Source organism: Sphaerodactylus townsendi, linkage group LG06 (genome assembly GCF_021028975.2).
Source record: "Sphaerodactylus townsendi isolate TG3544 linkage group LG06, MPM_Stown_v2.3, whole genome shotgun sequence".
In the NCBI taxonomy this organism is placed as follows: domain Eukaryota; kingdom Metazoa; phylum Chordata; class Lepidosauria; order Squamata; family Sphaerodactylidae; genus Sphaerodactylus; species Sphaerodactylus townsendi.
In genome coordinates, this window is record NC_059430.1 from 49,663,066 (window position 1) to 49,670,097 (window position 7,032).

Here is a 7,032-nt window from a genome sequence, read left to right on the forward strand (position 1 = left end):
GAGGGAGCAGGAAATCAAATACAGAAGAACACTTTTTGCGGGGAGGACATATTGCTGATTTTAGACCAAAAATGTCCATATTTTCCTGATGCAACTTGCCATCTTGAGCCTGCTCCTGCTTCCTCTTAGGGTCCTTGTAGAATAGGTTTATGTACACAGGAAGTCTGAATGCATCAAATTAGGAGACTGAATGCAAGTAGATTATGGTTTCAAATATTTTGAGTAGATTTCCTTGAGTAAGAACATTTATATTCAAAATACATTCCATTCTCTTTCTGTGCCAGAATATTACAAGTGCCAGTTTGCATTGGAATACAACTGTTTGTGCCATTCAATGCAACCCTAACCAGAGTCTACATCCTTCATAACCCCTTTTTTTGCCAGGTCTCATTCTAGTAAGGAAATTATCTAGATCCTTCTTGTTCTGGATGTAGCTGCCTCAGCATCCTCCAAAGAATGAAAGATTATTGGAGAGATAGCAGAAGAGGAAGAGGCCAGGAAAGGTAGAGTAATTTTGCTAAACATATCAGATGGGAAAGACTGATTGCTAGGTTTGGTAAATAGAATAACTAATTTCCTTTGCTTCTTGCAAGAATACCAATAATCAATTTTAAATTAATCCAAGATCGGTTTTATCTCCCTCCAACCTTCTTCGTCTACTAGCCAATGAAAGGAGCATTCCTGAGGCTGTGCCATTGGACTTTGGAGAATATGTACATTTAATCTCACAGCTAGCAGTCTTCTGGCTTTGCTGTAATTGTTCTGTCTTGGTAAATTATGTTGCTGCCAAGTTGTAAGATTCTGAATCTGAGTGAATGTTATGCACTTGAATGTCCCAAGAGTGTAATGCTATGTGTAATTGGGGGGGGGGGGGGGGGCATGAAATTACCTATAGAGAGAAACAGTTTGGTTTTGAGGGTCACAGTGCTGATTTCAGAACAATCATGTACATGACTTCTAGATGTACATGCCTTCTTGCAGGGCTGCTGCCTGTGAAATGCACAAAGGTTTTCAGACAGGTTCACATGCTTCTAGAAATCTGTCCTTTTACAGAGCTGTGTACATTTATTCAATCAATCATGTTTACAACTAAGGTCAAAACTACTCCTTATATGAGAGACTCATGACCTTCCCCAGTGTGCATGTTCACTTAAGTGCAGTTTTGGAATCCCTGAATTCTATCAATGACACTGACTAAGGTGGGGTCTGATCCTCTTCCCCTGGATCACATTTCTGATCTAAGTAACTCCCTAGCTATACTTCCCCAGCTGGAGAAAAAGGTAGGTTTTCTAATGGGCCATCAGCAGTTTGGGAGAAAGGAAATGTAAAGAAGGATAGAGAAGTAGACTGGAAAGATGTTCCTGCTACTTCTGAATAGTTTGGATATGTGCAGACATAGCTCAACATTTACTGTCAAACAGACTTCTACAACCACTCTTGAAGGACAGCAAGAAGGCAATACATTAATAAAAAATTGATTAATTTCTGAGGAGTGTGGGAAAGACACCTGTGCTCTGTTCCTTTCTTTGCCTGTCATAATCCTTATCTTGATGCCTATTTTGTTTTCACAAAAAAGTTAATCTCTCCCCCCACCCCTAAAGTACCTTTACATGAAAGGATTCTTCAGTAGAAATAAAAGTTTATATTTGAAACGGAGATAATTTGTCATAGCTGTATTTAATTTTGCAAGTCCTGGTTTCATGTTCTCTGAGAAATGACAGGTGTCTTTCCTTTATGCCACTGCAAGCTTGGAGCTTTAAGGTTCGTGCCAAGAAAAAAGCAATTAAAAAATTTCCTGTCTAAGATATTGTGTCTCTCTTTAATACTTCAAATGTGCTGGGCTCAGACAGAGGTGTGAAATGTTTGAGAGCCATCAAGAAATGCTTTACGGTTGCTTGCTGTGAGTGATACCAGACACCTCCCAGAACAGGCATTCCCTTGCTTACTTCCCCTGTTCTCTGATTTATCATTTTGGCATAGCTGAGATGGAATCATGAGACAGTCATCACAAGAGCTTCCTATTTACACAGGCTTCCTCTTTCTTTTTAGTGATATCAGGGAGCGGGGTGGGGAAGCAGCTTTAGTACATATCTATATATGCACTATATACGTATATACATATACATATATATACATATACACACATACACATAGGAGAAATGTGTGTGGAATTTTTTTGTATGCAGTTTTTGGTTTTGGCAAACAGAGTGGCTAAAAGGATGAGATATGATCTGAGAGGTCCCTGGTTCAAATGAGTCCACAAATTAATTAACTGGCCTTATACAAACCAACCTTGACATCTGCAATACAGAGAAAACGACACTGGACTACCCTACAGGATCACTGAAGGGCCTGCAAACTGGATAAATTTTTGCCTTCATGAGAGCAGAAAAATGAGGTATACACTCTGTAAAATAAAAAAAAAATAATGTATGGAAAGTGTTTTGAACACTGAAATATTCTATAATGTCAAGTATCCATATATCTAATCCCCAACATGACCATATATGTGAATATTTAAACTCAGGGATTGGAGCCTTGAACAGACATGACTTTCTATGAACCTGAAAAAAAGCCCCATGTTTGCGGCAAAATCTGAGAACTAAAAACAAGCAAAAAAACCCATTAGGGTGGTTAAAACCCTTCAAAATGATAGAAGCAGGACTTATAGATTTAAGGAATGAATGCCTTCAGTGCCTGTTGCTAGGCAACCACAACAGTATACTAGCCATTGAGTCTTTGGCCCTTTCCACATGGGCCAGGGAAGCGGCTCCACACCGGTATAAATGATACTGGTGCAGCCCCGGGGCCATTTGCACGCTCCCTGTGAGAGCGGCCCCAGAATTTCTGTGGCTCACGGAGGCACCTCCATGTGGAGGTGGATCCGTTCCCCCTCAAACTTACTTTCTCTTCCCTGCACAACTCTATAGGGACAAGGGGACATGCCCCTAGTCGTGGCAACACCTTATTTATTTGTTTATTTATTATATTTATATATCGCCCTCCCCAAAGGCTCAGGCTCTATCCTTGGCTCTATCCTTGGGGGGTGGAGGGCAGGAGGTGTGTCCCCTCGTCCCCGCAGAACTGCACAGGGAAGAGAAGGTAAGTTTTGGGGAAAAACGATGCGCCTAAAAGTGGTGCCTCCAACCCAGTGCCATTCAAAAACAGCGTTTCCCCATCAGTTGCCGGGGCACGGCAGCTGTGTAAAATGCTCCCCCAGAACGGTGTTTTTACCATTCTTGGGGTGCTGTTTTTGACTCATGCGGAGTGGGCTTTGGTTTCTTTTAATAAAAGACAGAGGCAGGGCTATTTATAGGGCTGTTTCAGCCTTTCAAGGAGAACTCATTGGGATCAGGCCAACAGCAACTACTGGGCTACTTGCTGCCACATGACTAGCATATCTCACCCATGCCCAGCTGCTTGTTACTGTTCATAAGTTGCCACTGAACAAAAGCCAGTGGGGTATAGCACTTACAGACCTAGATTTGAATCCTGAATCTGTTATGGATGATCACTCTGTTATGGGTGATTTTAGGACAGTCCTACACTTTCAGCCTAACCTACTTCACATGGTTGTTGTGAGGATAAAACGTAAGTAAGAAGAATGATATAAACTGCTTTGGGTTTGTATTGTGGAGATAGGTGGGATATAAAGAAATGAGTAAGAAATCTAGCTGAAGATGGGGTAGATAAATAGTGAGTGATGTTGGAAGAGAAGGAATTTATACTGTTTCCTGCCTCAACCACAGATGGGTTTTTACTAGTAAGCCAGATGCTAGATAGGGGCCTAGGGATTGACACCTTAACTCTATCATGCTGGCACTATCCCTTTGATGTGAGACTGATACTCTCAGGGACTTCCTTCCGGCTCACTCTCTCTCGCTCGCTCTCCTTCTTGCTCTCTAACCTTCTACAGCATCATGTGTGTAGCGAGGAGGGATGCTGAGTGCATCTATCCCCATCCAGCTAGATTAGATTAGATTAGTGAACCTATCTATCTACCTTTCTATCCAGAATGGAGTTCGCTAATAAATACTCTTTTTATTAGATTAGAAACTACAAACGACTCTGACTTTTCTTTGTGCCAAAGCTCACACACATGTTTGGGAGATACTTTCACTGTGCTCCAATCTCCTGTTGCAAAGCTCATCCATACACAACAATTTGTGGTTAGTATATCAGTATTCTATAGATAGAACTTGTGTATCTTTATCTTTCCTCACATATTCTATCCATAAATGCCAATTCATCTCATATGTTTTGAATGGCAAATTGCGTAATTGGTGGCTTATTCTGTCAATCATATGTAGATGTTGTACTTTTTGCTTTCAATCGTAGGTATGCTTCCAGATTTCCAAACTTGGGCCAATACGATTTTCGCTTCCATGATCATATGTTGCAGAATGTGCATGTGCGGTTTTAGCTCATGATCTTTACAAAATGAAGATCCTAAAAATAATTTACAGGATTTAATGGGAAATCATGTTTTATTACCCGCTCAATTTCTAATCTCTTTCCAATATTCACTTATCTTGGAGCAAAACCACCAAACATGTTCAAAAGTTCCATTCTCTATCCAGCATTTCCAGCAAAGAGGTGAGGCTGTTTTATTTATCTTTGACAGGATCACTGGTGTAGTATAATTCCTATAAAACATCTTTAAGTTGTACTTCCAGTTGTCCGTATTTGATGTATATTTATAAATGTTTTTCCAACATATGTTCCACTCATCCAGCATTATTATTTCCCCCCAAGCCTCCGCATTTCCCCCCTAACCCTCGCCCATTCAATCATACAGGTTTGTATTAGTTCTTCTTCCACCTTTTGTTCCAGTAATATTTTATACATAGAACTCATTGTTTTCATTATGTTAATTGTTAGAACTCTTTTGTTTCCTAGTTGTTAGTGTTTGTTTCTTAGTTGCATGTTCTCTGTATGCCCCATAATCCACCAACACTGCCAGGGCTTTACTTCACAGACATGACTTTCCTCCTCACACCCCTAGATAAATGAGATGGGCAGCCCAAGTGAGCCCTCCTGGGTGTTGCTCTTTCTTCCTGTTGTGTTGAATCCTGCACGGCCGCATGCCATCCTGCCAGCTTTCCTCTTCCTTTCCTCCTCCTTCCAGCTCCCCTTTGCGGGTTCTGCTTACCGTTTGAGCCCACAGGTCATAGGCTTGAACCCTGTTTCCTGTCGGTAGTGCTGAGCAGCTTCTGGCTGGGACAGTCGGAGTGCCAGTTTTGGGAGGGGTAATTGTTGTTAAAAGTAACGGTTGGGAGAGGAGAGAATTAATTCTTTCCTTATCTAGTGGCATAGCCCCAGTCTAACAGCCAAACAAAATACTTTGAATTCCAGTCTCAGGAATCCAACTAAGTGTTTACTTTGGTTGAGAGTCTGAGGGCCAGCCCAGATAAGATGCTAGGAGTTCTGTGGATTTCTGGTGTTTTATTTTAATTGCTAATGCATGGGCCATTGATTCAGCTCAAGCTTACAGTTGGGGGCTAAGGGGAGTTAAAATTTATCCATTGCCATTTTCGCTACCTTAAATGATGCCATGGGGCTGAAATCTATCCTTGGAAAATGGGTTCCGATATGGGTCTTGGGCAAATTAGACTGAACAAATCCAGTCCTGTGTGCTCTTGAAATGATGCATGTTCTCACCAAAAGAATTTGCTTCACAAATGTAGGTTACTTTATTTACTGGAAGACTCTGAAGCAGTGCTTGCAAAGAGTACATTTTCCCACTGACTGGGGGCCATCAATTTATTCTTCTTGAGCATCCTTTCCTTCAAATATATCAGTTTACATTGGGGAGCAGCGAAGTGAAATATTCACTTGTATTAACAATGCAATCCTTAGTGCAATTACACCTAATCCTATTGATTTCTATGGACCCAGAAGGGTATAACTCTCTATAGGATTGCCCTGTACATCTTTCTAAAGGCACACAATAAAAGATTAGGACAAGTGGAACCCTCTGCCAAATCTGGTGTCAAAGCCAGCCGTATATACCAGGTCCAGAAAGGAAAAAAAGGCAGTTAACACAGGCTTAGGGTACTTGATGTTTCCAGTTCAAGGACTGCATATGGCTAGCTACCAGATACCTCTGAAAGAAATCCCAGAAATCCCAGATATAGCTGCAATTCTGTGCCATCAGATCCAGGCACCACTGAGGGGACAGTTCATTTAGCTGCCCTAGATTTAATTCCTTTAGCATTTGTCCATATACTCCACTGGTTAATTACTACTATTTGTACTACTAATCACTACTGCCAATGCTTCTCCATCTTCCCTACCCATCACACAATCTACATGGTGAAATTGTCATGTCCCTAGTGTGGCCAGGAACTTGTTGGGAGAGAACATGAATGCCTTTTCAGCGGCATTCCCACAATTATAAAATAACCTCCCCAGAGAGGGGTATCCTTACAATTCTTAGGACGTAACAGAAGACAGATTTATTTAGGGCTGCATTTAATTAAAGGGGTCCTAAACTGTGCTTTTTAAATTTTGGTTTTGTATATTTTATGTATATTGTAAGCTGCCTTGAGCTCCATAAAGACAGCTGAGATGAGTTTTGAGAAGGGGGTGGGGATCAACTGATATCTGCTGAATCCCATGCCAAAGGGATACAGCTGTGAAACAACCTGGATACTTATTGGACAGCACTAGGAATGGAGTTCTAAATGCATTGGTTGAATGGTGTTGCCAATTCTTCCTTCTAGCAAGATTCTTGGGCCTTTGAAAGTTGACATCACAGACATATGACTGGGAAATAAAACAGAACAGCTTTTTTAAAGTATCTTATTAGATAGTTACTAAAAGACACAGATTATTTTCATGAATCAGGGAAAATTATGTACAAAGTCTCAGAGCCAGACAGATCCCATGCCAACTTTCCCCAAAAACAAACAATTAAAATAAGTATTCTGGAACCCATTACAGTCTGTGTTCAACTGTATCCATACATTTCCTACTTGCTTAAAAAAACATGGATGGACCAGCAGAAGCAGAGAGAGGCAACAGATTATT